The sequence below is a fragment of the Pinus tabuliformis genome, chromosome X, assembly GCF_031772625.1.
Source record: "Pinus tabuliformis cultivar Carrire ecotype Pingquan chromosome X, CPIR1, whole genome shotgun sequence".
NCBI lineage: Eukaryota > Viridiplantae > Streptophyta > Pinopsida > Pinales > Pinaceae > Pinus > Pinus tabuliformis.
In genome coordinates, this window is record NC_142308.1 from 94040612 (window position 1) to 94056430 (window position 15819).

The 15819-nt window shown below is 40.0% G+C and overlaps 1 pseudogene; it reads right to left on the reverse strand.

Annotated features, from left to right (window-relative positions):
* Positions 1 to 1152: 1152 nt before the first annotated feature.
* LOC149138558 (B-box zinc finger protein 22 pseudogene) lies at positions 1153 to 2034 on the reverse strand (annotated as a pseudogene).
* Between the last annotated feature and the right edge of the window lie 13785 nt (positions 2035 to 15819).

Below are 15819 nucleotides of genomic sequence, written 5' to 3' on the forward strand. Positions count from 1 at the left end.
GTATCAGAGCCATGATGTGTGGCCTTTTGCATGGGTTTCTCAACCTCTAATTCCGTAGTTTTTTATCTCACCATTTATGCATTAGGTCTTCTACCATGAAATTCCCTGCCAACCCTGACATTTACTCAGCGTTGTCGATTCTCTGTAATAGCGATGGTCTCTGTTGCATGCAGCGCTGCCCTATCTGATTATCATAACTGAGCGTTCTATTCATCGTACACCTGTCCGTAAGAATCTTAACGCTCCACTAATTTGGGCTCTGTCAGAAAGGCGTTTTCTCATTTTTGGGCATTCTCTGCCATTGTCAGCGCTCTTTCTTTACAACGTCCACTGTTCGCTTGGCCATTTCATTAATTATAACCTCTGTCACTGTGTACGTTTTTGCTGCATGAGGAGTCGAAATAATAGTCAATTGGTTTCTGGCTAAGCCTGATAGCACATAAAATGTTTTGAGTTGAACGTTTCAGCTTCTGTCCATTGCTCCTGTGCTGCTCACCTCATTTCGAGGACCGTCCGTTCGCGGGCGTTTTGGTCCAGAGTTTCGACTATCTCCCTGCACCATCGTGAACCCAGTAATGGGAACAAGCCGAGACAATGAAAAGTAAAATAGGGCTGGGAGACGAAAAGTAAGGGATCCTCAGCGATCTTTCGCCTTGCTGATAATATGTTTGAGAAAAATGGATGGAGCAGAACAAAGCTTCGAATGAAGCAGAGTACAAATGTTGTTTGTCTTGTGCAAGGATTTTGGAACTGAGTGTTGTCATTGCAATATTCATCAGGTCGGACCGGAAGGATTCTGTGGAACGGGCTTCGAACCTCGGCGGGCTGTTTAGGCATATGCATTTATGATATTTGCTCGTATATATCTGTAAAGACGGACATTGCAGGCGACATCTAAAAGTCTGTACAGAAAAGCTTTATATAGGAACTCGTGCAATTTTACGGAGATATTTGTATAGATAGAAATCTTCCATCCGGCCCGCGGTGCCTCTGTGTTCTTCTCTCAAAGGGGGGATTCATAAACCTCAGCATCATCATCTTGTTGCTACACAATACCGGCTCTAGCTCAGAAATTCGTGTGAAGGGGATTTTAGTGGGGTCGGTTGCTTCGACCATCGAATTGCTGTGGTGTTCACTTTTGTATTATGATTGCTAATGTATTCGTTTCGTGCTCTTTATATCTAAGTTGAAGCCCAAAGAAACGAGTTGAAGCAATCTTGGAACCAAGGAAGCATCATCAAATCCAAAGATCGTCAAGTCCTCTCTTCGCTTGCCTTCCTTTGGTTGACAAATAGTTTTTCGAGGCCAATAAAGCCCAGATGCGGTTGGTGGAGATGCCATTTCAGGCACCTGTGCAAGACAGTTTTCAGAATTATCTTCCTCCGTGCTAAAGGAATTTGCAGGCCATTCTTCTACAAAGTTGGCATTATCTGCCCTGGAAGAACCTGCCTCGCCAAAGCCATAACCATTGTCCAAGTCAGGCAAATTGAGAAATTCATCCATTCTCCAGAGCGGTAGCAAATCCGAAAAATACTCAGAAACAGTACCTCTTCGGGATATGCCTCCTCCTCCTATTCCCTTCTGTACTCCTTGATGCAACGATGCAGGGACTTCCGTTGGACCATTTCTCAAGGTTTGTGGTTTTTCGTTGGTGATATCAGACGACTGTGTAGAAGTTTTTGTGGAAGGAGAAATGGTGTTCGAGGGTTCAAGGCCAACCTTAACCCCTGTCACTAGAAATCTTTGATGGGCAGCTACAAGATTGTTAAGAGAATGTATTGAAACATCGCATTGCCGGCAAAGAAGAGCTCGGTCTTCCAGACAGAAAAAATATCCCGTCTTCTCCTGGCAAATGTCACATTTGGGCGACTGAGAAGAAGGGTTGATGAGGGATACTCTCTGATGTTTGCTAGCTAATTTGTTGGCAGCGTGGACATTATTGTCACAGGCTGAACAGAGAGCAGCCTCATCAGCACAACACAGGAAAGTGGCCTCTGCTTTTTCACAGACATCACACTAGACCTTCGTCTTCATCTATTTATGCACAACACCTTGATATCTGTTTGATATAGCTAGACCCTGGTTATAAATTCCTATTGTAAGCCTCAATTATCATGTGTGGACTATGGTGAAAGTTGTGGAATTTTGTTGAAGCAATCTTGTTTAAACCTATGTTGAATGAGGCATTGAAGTGTTTGTAAGGGTGGCAAATGTGTTCCTGAATATCTCGTGTGGAAAATGTCCATGCTAAGAACGCTTTTCTAGCTACAGGAGGAACATGACCAGAAATATGTGCTCCACAATCTGAGTTTGAATTGGTATTATTCTCCATGTATGTGAAGAGCAAGAGGCATCCTGTACTGCTGTAGTAGATGAAAGTTCTTCTGGTTTGTTGATCATAAAGATCTTCTTTTTGACTTAGTTGTAAGCTTTTTTTGACATCAAGCTCACCAGTTTTATTTCCAACGATTCTCTTTGCTACCAGTGGTTTTTTAACTGTACTTGCAATAGCTGGAGGTGGAAGACCTACTTCAGCTTTAGAAGTAACTGCTTGAGATACATTGCTGCAATTTTTGATACTCTATTCAAGAGACAGTGTTGATGAGCTAACGAAATTGGGTGTCAGAACTTGGTCTATTGTGGATGCTATTACTGAGATTATATGTCTATATCAAGTGTTGAGATATAAAAGTTTTCAATAAGAATGAATCTGAATTATCTAGTTTGCTTTCTGGTATTCCGGTTTCAGCATCTTTGCATTCTACCTGTTGCTTCTTGTTGCACACTGATCATTTGTTGCACACTTATAAGGATATTGCTGTGTACTGTGAGTGGGTATTACTTTTCTGCATTAATTAGTAGTTTTGATCAGTTTTTAACGCATAAATGGCTAGAATCAGTGGAGTATTAGAGTTCATGAAAACTCTTATACAATCTACTGTTGATGACACATTACAAATCAGCAAAGGATCTCTCTCAGAAATTCAGACATGCTTATATAATGCACAGGAAAAGATTGATTTTTTACAGCTTGAATCTCAGCTTCAGCAAGAAGAATTAAAACAAAGGAGTCATCATTCTGAACCTGTTTTTGTTCAGAACAGTGAAATAGACTCCCATAAGTAGCAAGTTCATTTAGATTCAATGCCCAATAAAGCAGCAGTTGAACATGCAGATGCAGAAACTCAATCTGCACTTCCCAAGCCCATCATCAGACCTTGGGAACAGCTTGTCCACAACAAGCACAAAACTGGTCTTGGATATGACAAGGACTTGTCCTTTCACATTCCAGACTACACCAAGCCCATTCAGTTTCAGAGTGCTGGATTCATTCATGACAGTTCACCTGCTCTTCATGACAGTTCAGCTTCAGCTGTTCCAGATTCTGCCCCTCTTCTACAACAACAACAGCAACAACAACAACAACAAAAACAATAGATCATGAAATGCCAACACTGTGACCGAGTTGGCCATATGAAAGATCACTGTTTTGATCTTCATCCATGTAAGCACTGTCATAAAACCAGTCATTCTTCAAATAGATGCTTCAGAAATAAACGTCCTGCAAGAACAAAGATTCATCTTGGATGGATCGCTTCTTGGCAATGGGCATCAACAACCAAGAAGATATTCCAAACACATGTCAGAACTTGTTCCAGAATATTGAACAATCTTGCAGTTGAGTTTTCTCCATCTTCTCACCTTGTATCTGACAGGGGGGGAAATGATGGTCATCTACAAGCTTCAAAGTCACATCAAGCGAGCCTGAGCCACAACCTGCCACACCAGTTTCAGAGTTGTAGCCAGCGACAAAGATTCCCCTGAACATGCCTTCAGTTGGCAATCTGGGACACTTCCTCTAGCAGAAGACTCCAGCTTCTTGCCAGTTTTGGAAGAGTTCCAGGAATTGCGGAGTTGTTGGTCATCCTTAAACCATCACAAATTAAGAACACTTCCTCTAGCAGAAGACTCCAGCTTCTTGCCAGTTTTGGAAGAGTTCCAGGAATTGCATTAAGCATTCCAGAGTTGTTTGTTATCCTTAAACCATCACAGGTGAGACTTCCCTTTTCAGGTTGAAGTTTTACCTTTTATGCTGGGTGAGACCTCCCTTTTATGGTTGAAGGTTTCCCTTTTTAAAACAATAGGATCACTTCCTCTAGCAGAAAACTTCAGTTTCTTGCCAATTTTGGAAGAGTTTCGGGAACTGCACTAAGCGTTCGAGTGTTGGTGGTCATCCTTAAACCACTACCCTTTATACCAACATTTCATAAAGCACATTCAGCCTAGTGCTGCCATGCATTTTTTTCACATTTTGTATTACAGCTCTCTTCTTGGACTCATACATAACCCTTCGGATTAAGGGGGGAATGTTGGACACCTAATCCTAAATGGGTTAGTGTGGAAGTCGAATGGACAAAAGCAGTCCAAGAGACCTTGGGATCTGAAACCCAAGAGTCATATGTTGTACTATAAATGTATATCTCATGTTAATAAAAAAATGAACTGCATGATTTATCTTTCCTATTCTATGTTTCCATGTGTGTTTAACAACATCAATAACCACAACATATATCATCCCTCAATAGGAATTTATAGCAGGAATAATAATCATCATATGAAGCAAAACATTTCTACAATATAAACTATACTGGCAACAACAACAAGCATAATGATGTAAATACAACAACAATATCACATAACAACTATACTCATAAATATATCCATCATGATCAACTTCTAGTTTTTTTGCATATAAGCTACAAATCTCTAATGCATGAATGCAAGAAACTATAACCATACACCATCATCATACTAATATCCATGGCATCAATACATGCATAGGATCATTAACACAAAATGCATAATACAAACTAACTACATGCCAACTCATATAGGAAACATATAATCCATGCACAACTAAGTTTCAAGCTCCTATAAGAAACTATGATGCCATCAAAACCATCGAAATATTGGAAGCATATAAACTGCCCCCCTGAACATGTGCCATCACATTTTTTCAAACTTCCCTTCTTGAGAGATTTGTGCTCAAGCTCACATCACAAATCCTGTATCATAATCTGATCACAACAACTTTGGAAAACACAACATTAGTAGCAAAAAGAAAATCCATCATCATGAAATCATAAACATCATCAACATCACATCCTAACGGTATGCATAAAAAAAACTCCTCAACAGATAAATCTATTCATGCACACATCACAAGGTATGGAAACACCATCAGTGATTCTACATGCAAAACAAGATGCACCATAGCTCCCCTTGGGCCATGTGAGCCTCGACTTCTTCTTTCCCATTCTTGTTGCTCCTTCTTCCTCCAAACTTTGAGTGGGTGCTATCTTGCATTCAAATCTCTTCTTATCCTTATAGTTGGCCCATTTTTCATATTCTTCATTCCTTGATTAGGTGGACTCAAGTGTATTGGAGTCTTGCAATCCTTGGCCATATGACCAAGATTATCACATATGTAGCATATGATATGACCAAGAAATAGAGGACAATATCAAATCTCTTGCTATTCCTTTTACTCCTCATTGCATGCAACCTTGATTCAATAGCCCGACGGCCAAAATCATTGCATGAGTATCAATAACCATAAAAGTGACCATTATACCTGATTTTGGATGAACTCTATGAAGTGGGCTATCATTCTTGCTTATTTTCTTGATGAGATCTTCTATACCACTGCTTCTCTTGCTACATGGATCTACAATTTTCTATAATATTTTCGAGCTTCTAGAAATTGTAGCATTTCACATCACCCAAAGGTGAAGATGATCTTCTTGAAAGCAATTCAACCATTAGAAGTTGGACCCAAAGACATAGCCAGTTGAGGGGGTGAACTCCGTTATCATTTTTATCTTGATGTTGCATGTTTTATCTTTGCTCATTGTTTGACTAAATTATTATGGTTTCTTAAGTTACATTGTTATGTGTTAATTTACATGCTTGCGTGACAATTTGTAACTTAAGTTTACAAGCCCTTACAATCAATTAAAAGGAATTTTACTGCAAGTTTTATGTTCTCCATCTATCAGATCATGAAGATAAATTTCAAACACTTTAATCTTGATGATGAACCTTTGTTTGTCAAGAAAGTTGGAAAAAATATTGTATATCTTGTGGTGTATGTAGATGATCTTTCAAGAAAACAAGGAAAAAAGAAGAATACATTTCATACAAAAAGAAATAATTGAACAAGATTTTTGAGATGACAAGCTTGAGACATATTCACCACTGCTTAGGTATTAATGTAACTTATAATCATAGCTATATATTGATCTCCCAAAATAAGTACTTTGGAGAGTTTTTGAGTAACTTTGGAATGGTTGATTGTAATTCTCTCTTTACTCCAATGGAGGAAAAAATGAAGCTATCATCAAAATGAGGGAATAAATTTGAGGATGAAGTTATAGATAGCTTGTGGAGAGTCTCATCTACCTTACCACTAATAGGCCAGATATTTTGGGATCCTTATAGGTTCATGCAAAAACCTTTAGAAGGACATTGGTGTGATGCAAAGAGATTTTCAAGGTACTTGAAGGGAACTGGAGATTTTGGGTTAAATTAATCTAAGGTGGATGACTTCAAACTAGTTGAATATGCATATGAAGATTTGATGGGGATAAGGAGAATCAAGTGTTTACTTTAGGACACCTCATGAGTCTTGAATCAATAGCTATCTCTTGCAGATCACACAAAAAATAAATTCTAGTAAATTTCACTATAAAGTTAGAAAATGTGGCTACTGTACAGGAAATAGAGGATATTGTTTGGATACTTGATGATTTGTAGGAGAAATAGGTGATTTCTCCTCCATGTTTGATGTAATGCCCCTAGTAAAGCGATAATGTTAATTAAGACAGTAAATTTAACTGTGGACTAAATTTCTGTTCGGTAAAATTAAAATAACTATGTTGCTACTGTTGTTAATTAATTATGATAATTAATTGTTGCTACTACTATTTAATTAAGTATGTTGATTAATTGTTGTTAGTAGCTATTGAGGTAGTTGAAAAAAAAGAAAAAAACCTAACTACCTTCATGAGACGGTTGAGACCCCAGAGGAAAAGGGGAAAAGGGTTATGCCAAGTCTGGTAGGGATCAGATGGAAGAAAAACAAAAAAATGTTATGTCTGGTCAAGATCAGATGGCCTGTGCTTGGAAGGCGGAAGCTTCCTGAACCGCTACATCTGGTAAGGACCAGATAGCGTGACTCTGGTATAGCCAGAGAGTTGCAGACAGTGAGGATCTACAGAAGTGCTTGGGGGTGGAAGATCGAGGAGGATCTTCCTAAGGTTAGGTGGTTGATAAGCGCAAAAAAGAGGTTTGCCTATGCTCAGGTATGGTTTACTAAGGAACCTAACAGTTAAAAGAATTTGTTTATAAACTGTGAAATTACTTAAGGTTTATGACAGACAAGTCTATGCATGGTATTCTGCAATTATGCAGGCAATGGTAGAGGCAGAAAACAAAGTAAAACGTATTGATAACTTTAAGAACTAGTTTTTGTGCAACTAGCAGAGATGAAACTAGATTTTTAATTAAAAAAAAAAACAGCAATTCCATGCTGGAAGAAATCCCTGTAGCCTAAGTGATAATGAAACAGGAAAACCAAACACTGTGCGAAATCATCTCCTGTAGCTTAAGTAGTAATCAACCGGAAAACTCAATACTGTGTATAATCATTTGAGTTTACAAATCAAACCGAGAACAACAAATATCGTGCACAGAGACACCCAGAATTACTACTGAGGAAATAAGAGTTGTTCAGATCAAAACTGGAATAATGCATACACCTTAGACCAACAACCATTATCAAATTCACGATACAGCATTTTAACAGAGTATTTAGGAATGCATGAAAAATGTTAACGAAAATACTCCTGTGCATGAGGAACAGAGGAGTAGTCGTGCCCACCTTACGTACTTAATAAATGATAATAGGCATCTCTGAGCCTGTAAAGAACGACCGAAGTTGTATGTGAATTATCAGATAGCCAGCAAGGGATTTCATTGTCAAGCCGACGACTCATGATAAACTAATAGGAGAAGTAATTATAAACCAAGAACGAACATGGACGCATGTTTCATAAATAAATTCACAGTAAAAACCTCCGATAGGGCAGGTACTTCCAGATTACACTGAATAAAAAATACTGGAACCCAGGTAAGGGTTTATCCACCATGAACTAGCAGTATTTCTTTAAAAAAAAAAAAACTAATCTGAAAATAGTACTATAGAGGAAAACTCAATATATGAACCAGACAATGTTCGACCATCTGTAACGATTGACAACCCTTAATAATGGAACAAATTATACAACAAAAGTCGGGCATCCAACGCCTTTCAACCAAGGTTTCTGCCTGAATGATGGCGAAGAAACCAAGTTAAATTACAAACAACAAAGACGGGAGAAACGTAAATTTCTTCATGGGAAGAAACCCCTGAACACGGCGATGGGCTTCCATTGCACATGCAAACTCAGATATCCTGTCAAGATGGACAACGGTTCAGTCCGTTACCCAGGGAACGCCCTACAAGTTTAACCATGGATGCATAAACTCTTACCCGGAACATGGAATGGGTAGGGAAGCGGAGCAGGCTCTCCGACGCCCGTCGGCCTCAGCAACCGAACTCTTCACCTGAGACACATTCAAAACCAGAGCAGTGAGAATTAAAACCTGCGGAAGAGACTAAACTCAAACAAAAAGAATTGTAACCAAGAAGATTAGGAGAGCAGCTTACCTTGACCGGCATTGGGAGATAGAGAATTCCTACCGCACATCAGACCACCTGAAGGGAAGGTGTTCTGTACAAATGCGAAGCGCCATAGAACTGTGAACGACAGGAGGTCACTCCAACAATGGGAAGAGTTAAAGAATTAACCAACGCATAAAGACTTTCAATCCTTACCACTGCCCCATGGCTCGATGTCAGCCCTCGATCTGGGCGGGTTCATCTCCGCCGTGGGATCGAGCCTAGAAAACCCGGGAAACAACTGCCAAGAGGTAAGTTCGAGGTAAGTGTCAGTCCGCATGAAACCTGGAGTACTGAGCACATGGTGTCAACTGGCCGACCGTTCATCATGCCAGATGGACGATGTGGAGAAAGCCAGTTGGGGGCAAGCGTCAGTGCCTGAAGTGACTCACGACAACATTTATTCCAGGAAGCGTAAACCAACACCCATTATAGATATTTCCATATGTTCAATATATCCCGTAGTATCAGCGATCAGCTCATTTATCACCTTGTACGTATAGATGTTAATGTCAACTGCATGATAAATCCAAGATAGAACAAGAGACAAATTAATGCATATTCGCCTTAGTTATCATGGATATTTGTATTGTGAATTAGCATAGCTAATCTCAGCATTATTACCTGTTTGTGTAGATATTGATATAAAGATAATTACATAATCCTTATTGCATTTGATTGGCTAGTAATTAGATATATAAACTTTATTGCACTCGAATGACCAATAATCATATATACTTATATATACTATGGTTAAGGTAAAAAAAAATTTACTCCTATACTATAGTGTTACAAGTGGTTTCAAAGCCCAGGTTACAACTCTGTGACCTCGGGTTAATCATAATGGAGATAGCAATGCATAAGTAACTCACTAATAAGCAAGCAAGGGGTATTTCTAAATATTGAAAATCACATCTGTTGAAATGAGCTAATTTTGTTTAGGTGATAGCAGAATAAGGAGAACAAGTAGCGCTCCTCATGGAAATATGAATCGACCAGACAACGTTACTCACCCTCAGGGAAATCTTGAGATATGGGTACAACTGGGAGAGGAAGGCCGCAACACTAATTTGACTATATTGGAGACAGTCCATGAACTAAAGAACGAAATGGCCCGTTTGCATGAGGACAACGCAAGACTAAGCATGGAACAAGAGAGGATCCTGAAAAGTTTATCAGATAAACAAAACCAGCAATAGTCTCATCCTAGACCTGAGCAAACACGAGTATCAGATGAATAGGGCTATCACACCAAACAGGAGGAAACAGAGGAAAGAGCGGAGGTTCGAGGAGAGAAGTCTGATAACGCTTCTAAACATCAAACCCCAAAGAGACAGTGGATAGAACTGCAAGGGGAATTTCGGAAGATTAAACCACCACATTTTGATGGGGAATCTGAGGAAGCTGCAGAAGCTTGGCTAATCAACATGAACAAGTATTTCCAAGTTTACGAGTATGATCACCATCTTAAGGCACGGCTGGCCATCTTCCAGCTGCAGGCCAAGGCTACATTATGGTGGGAAGAAGTCAAGATGGTGTGGGGGGTGAGTGAGCAAGATGTAACTTGGGAAACTTTTCAAAGATATTTCAAGGAAAAGTACCTGACAGAACGTTTCTATGATGAAAAAGCACGGGAATTTCATGATCTGTGGCTTGGGCAGCAGACCATGGATGAATTCATTACTAAATTTACATCTCTGCTTCGCTATGTACCGTATATTCGGGAGGAAAAGGCTAAAGTGCAGTGGTTTGTTAGCAGCCTACCCCAGGAAATATGGGAAAGGATCGAATTTTATAATCCGAAGACGATGGACGAAGCGATACGGAAAGCTAGAATATGTTATCAGTAGAATAAACAAAAACGAGAGAATTCTGGAAAGCACTGGGCATATAAAAAAGGCAGCAGAATGATTGTAGGAGTTAAGGGAGCTCGCAGCAATTTCAACAAGGGATTCTCAAAAGGGGTTAGCAATAGAAACCCGTCGAGGAATCAGATCAGACTAAAGCCACCTAATGAATCTAAATACAATGAACAATCGGGTAGAGTTGATAATGAGGGTTCAGCTAGGCCACCAGTACAGTGGTGGGGTTGTGGCGGGCCACATTATATTAAAAACTGCCCTCACCGAAAGGAAAGTGATAAGGTGTCCCAGGTTTACGAAGCCTCCACAGTGGGAGACGTGGCTCGGTCCATACCCAGAATAAATGCCGCCCTCGAGGATCGTCAAGCTGATTACTAGCCAACAATGATAGAATTTGAAGGTAAGATCTTTGATCGAACTATTTCCATTTTAGTAGACCCAAGAGCTACCTTAAGCTACATTAGTCCCAAAGTTGTGGAAAATTGTAGTTTGCAAGCCATTAAGTTTAAGAATCCATGGTTAGTACAGCTTGCCACCGGGGCCAAAAGACGAGTGCTAGCTAAGGTCAGCAACTGCCCATTAAGGATAGCCGCTCAGACAGTAATGACAGAATTGAATGTACTCCCTCTCGGTTCGTACGATGTGTTGATAGGGATGGATTGGCTGGAAAGGCGGTGGTCTATAATAAACTGCAAGACAAAAACAATATCTTACCGGGATGAACTGGGAAAAGAAAAGGAAATTCAAGGTATCTTGAAACCAGTGCAGATCCGGCCAATTACGGCCTCACAGCTAGCTAAAAGTATCATGAAGAAATGTCAAATATATGCAGTACAAGTAGGATATGTTAGATCTGAAGATAAAATTGCGGCTGTGGAAAGCATACCAGTAGTGCGAGATTTTACAGATGTATTTCCTGAAGAAGTACTAGGGCTGCCGCCCAAAAGAGATTTAGACTTCACCATAGAATTGGTACCCGGTGCAGCCCCAGTATCCTGAGCACCATACCAGATGAGTGTGCCGAAATTAACAGAATTAAAAATGCAGCTGCAAGAGTTGTTAGACAAGAAGTATATCCGTCCCAGCGTATCTCCTTGGGGAGCCCCTCTATTGTTCGTTAGGAAAAAGGATGGAAATCTCCGTATGTGCATAGATTATAGACAACTGAATAAATTGACAGTTAAAAACAAAAATATCCGTTACCCCACATTGATGAACTGTTTGATCAAGTGAAGGGGGCGACAATCTTCTCAAAGATCGATTTGAGGTCAGGTTATCATCAAATCAGAATTAAGGAGGAGGACATAGCCAAAACAACTTTTCGAACCCGTTACGGGCACTACGAGTTTGTGGTACTGCCTTTCGGGTTGACCAATGCACCTGCGACATTTATGTGCCTGATGAATAGTGTATTTCATCAGTACCTAGACAAATTCGTGTTAATCTTTATTGATGATATACTTATATACTCCCAGAGTATTAAAGAGCATGAGGAGCATCTCAGATTAGTGTTACAGACACTACGGGAACATCAGCTATATGGTAAATTTAGCAAATGCGATTTTTATAAAGAGCAGATCCAGTATTTGGGGCATATCATCACTAAAGAAGGCATAGCTGTGGACCCTGAAAAGATCAAAACCATAATGGAATGGTCAATACCAAAGGACGTGGCAGATATCAGGTCTTTCATGGGGCTGGCTGGATATTACAGGCGGTTTGTGGAAGGCTTCTCCAGGGTTGCATACCCTATCACCTCCTTGCAAAAGAAACGAAAAATATTTAAGTGGACAGCAGAATGTCAACGGAGCTTCGAACAGCTCAAAAACCTTCTCACCACTACACCTGTGCTAATTATTACAGACCCAGAAAAAGAGTACGTAGTCTGCACAGATGCAATCAAAGAGGGTGTAGGTGGGGTGCTGATGCAGGAAGGGAAAGTGATCGCGTATGAATCCAGAAAATTGAAAGAACATGAGCAGAAGTATTCTGCCTATGATCTGGAACTAACTGCTGTAGTACATGCACTGAAAATGTGGCGCCATTATTTGGTGGGAAGAAAATTCTTATTGATGACCGATCACCATAGCTTAACTAGCTACTTTAGTCAACCAACTTTAAACGCTAGGCAAGCTAGGTGGGTAGACTTTTTGGGCGGTTTCGATTTTGAAATTAAACATCTAAAAGGAAAAGAAAACCGGGTGGCCGATGCACTGAGTCGAAAAGTGCATTGTATTTATGAAGTTGGCATTAGTGAAGGACAGTCCACCCTTGGCAAAGAAATTGAAGAGGCCGCTGAACAAGATCAAATCTACCAACAAAAGAAGCAACTGGTGCAGAATTTAAATACCCACATAATACAACAAGGTTATGAATTGAATGCAGCCGACATTCTGTGCTACCAGAAAAGAATATATGTACCCAATCAGAGCGATATTAAGGAAAATATTCTGGATGAATATCATAAAAGTCCTTATGCGGGACATCCGGGTTATCAAAAATTAATCACCTCGCTTCGGAAGGAATATCATTGGCCAGGTATGAAAAGGGATGTGGTAGAATATCTGGCGCGATGCTTAGAATGTCAACAGGTTAAGGCTGAACATCAACACCCTGCGGGTTTACTACAACCATTACCTATACCAGAATGGAAGTGGGAAACTATCACCATGGACTTTATTACAGGGTTACCAAAGTCCAAGAGGAATAATGACTCTATTATGGTTGTAGTGGACAAACTCAGTAAGTCAGCTCACTTCATACCAGTTCAATCTACGTATCGTGCAGCTCAAATTGCAAATGTTTTTATGCAGAACAGATTTAAGCTCCATGGACTGCCAAAAACTATAATATCCGATCGCGATGCTAAATTCACATCAGCCTTTTGGAAGACCTTGTTTGAAGGTCCAGGGACTCAATTGAATTTTAGCACTGCTTATCATCCGCAAACTGACGGACAAACTGAGCGGGTGAATCAGGTGGTGGAGGACATGCTGAGGTCATATGTGATGGAACAACCCACTCGATGGGAAGAGTATTTGCACCTTGTAGAGTTTGCCTATAACAATGGATATCATGCATCCTTGCGGATGAGTCCATTCGAAGTACTTTACGGCCAAAAATGTCGTACGCCATCCAGTTGGGGTGGACCAGAAGACAGTCTCATGCTGGGTCTTGAAATGTTAAAAGAGATGGAAGCTATGGTTAAGAGAGTGCGGGCTAATTTAAAAATATCTCAGGACAAACAAAAAAAATTTGCAGAACGGAAAAGTACCTTTAAAGAGTACCAGGTGGCTGAACATGTATATGTCAGAATTCGGGCAAGGAGAATTACTTTACAATGGAATGGTTGTGCCAAATTGGCACCACACTTTTGTGGGCCCTTCCATATTTTAGCACGGGTGGGGCTGGTAGCTTATCAGCAAGCCCTACCTAGCCACATCCAGGTCCATAATGTTTTATATGTGTCCGTTTTAAAGAAATATGTTTATGACCCTAGACACATAATAAGTTGGCAGGACATTCAGGTAAGAAGATGTTGTAAGATAAACATAAACCAAGATGGATTGTTAAGAAACTGCTAATCTGAATATTATGTGTTTCAGGTGGAACTGGAAGGAGAATTCCTGGTCGAGCCAGTGAACATACTAGATCGGAGAAGGGTTGCGCTGCGGAAAAGAGTCATCAACCAGGTTAAAGTGCAATGGCAGCACTTTGGGCCAGATGAGGCCACCTGGGAAGATGAGCAGAGTATGAAAGAAGCCTATCCCGAATTGTTTCTGGGTGAACAACAACATCGGGACGATGTTGAACTTCAGGAGGGGGAGATGTAATGCCCCTAGTAAAGCGATAATGTTAAGTAAGACAGTAAATTTAACTGTGGACTAAAGTTCTGTTCGATAAAATTAAAATAACTATGTTGCTACTGCTCTTAATTAATTATGATAATTAATTGTTGCTACTACTGTTTAATTAAGTATGTTGATTAATTGTTGTTAGTAGCTATTGAGGTAGTTGAAACAAAAGAAAAAAACCTAACTACCTTCATGAGACGGTTGAGACACCAGAGGAAAAGGGGAAAAGGGTTATGCCAAGTCTGGTAGGGATTATATGGCAGAAAAACAGAAAAATGCTATGTCTGGTAAAGATTAGATGGCATGTGCTTGGAAGGCGGAAGCTTCCTGAACCACTACGTCTGGTAACGACCAGATAGCGTGACTCTGGTATAGCCAAAGAGTTGCAGATAGTGAGGATCCACAGAAGTGCTTGGGGGTGGAAGATCGAGGAGAATCTTCCTAAGGTCGGGTGGTTGAAAAGCGCAAAAAAGAGGTTTGCCTCTGCTCAGGTATGGTTTACTAAGGAACCTAACAGTTAAAAGAATTTGTTTATAAACTGTGAAATTATTTAAGGTTTATGACAGACAAGTCTATGCATGGCATTCTGCAATTATGCAGGCAATGGTAGAGGCAGAAAACAAAGAAAAACGTATTGATAACTTTAAGAACTAGTTTCTGCGCAACTGGCAGAGATGAAACTAGATTTTTAATTAAAAAAAAAAGCAGCGATTCCATGCTGGAACAAATCCCTGTAGCATAAGTGATAATGAAACAGGAAAACCGAACACTGTGCGAAATCATCTCCTGTAGCTTAAGTAGTAATCAACCGGAAAACTCAATACTGTGTATAATCATTTGAGTTTACATATCGAACCGAAAACAACAAATATCGTGCACAGAGACACCCAGAATTACTACTGAGGAAATAAGAGTTGTTCAGATCAAAACTGGAATAATGCATACACCTTAGACCAACAACCATTATCAAATTCACGATACAACATTTTAACAGAGTATTTAAGAATGCATGAAAAACGTTAACGAAAATACTCCTGTGCTCGAGGAACAGAGGAGTAGCCGTGCCCACCTTATGTACTTAATAAACGATAATATGCATCTCTGAGCCTGTAAAGAACGGCCAAAGCCTTATGTGAATTATCGGCTAGCCAGCAAGGGCTTTCATTGTCAAGCCGAGGATTCATGATAAACTAACAGGAGAAGTAATTATAAACCAAGAATGAACATGGACGCACGTTTCATAAATAAATTCACAGTAAAAACCTCCGGTAGGGTAGGTACTTCTAGATTACACCGAATAAAAAATACTGGAACCCAAGTA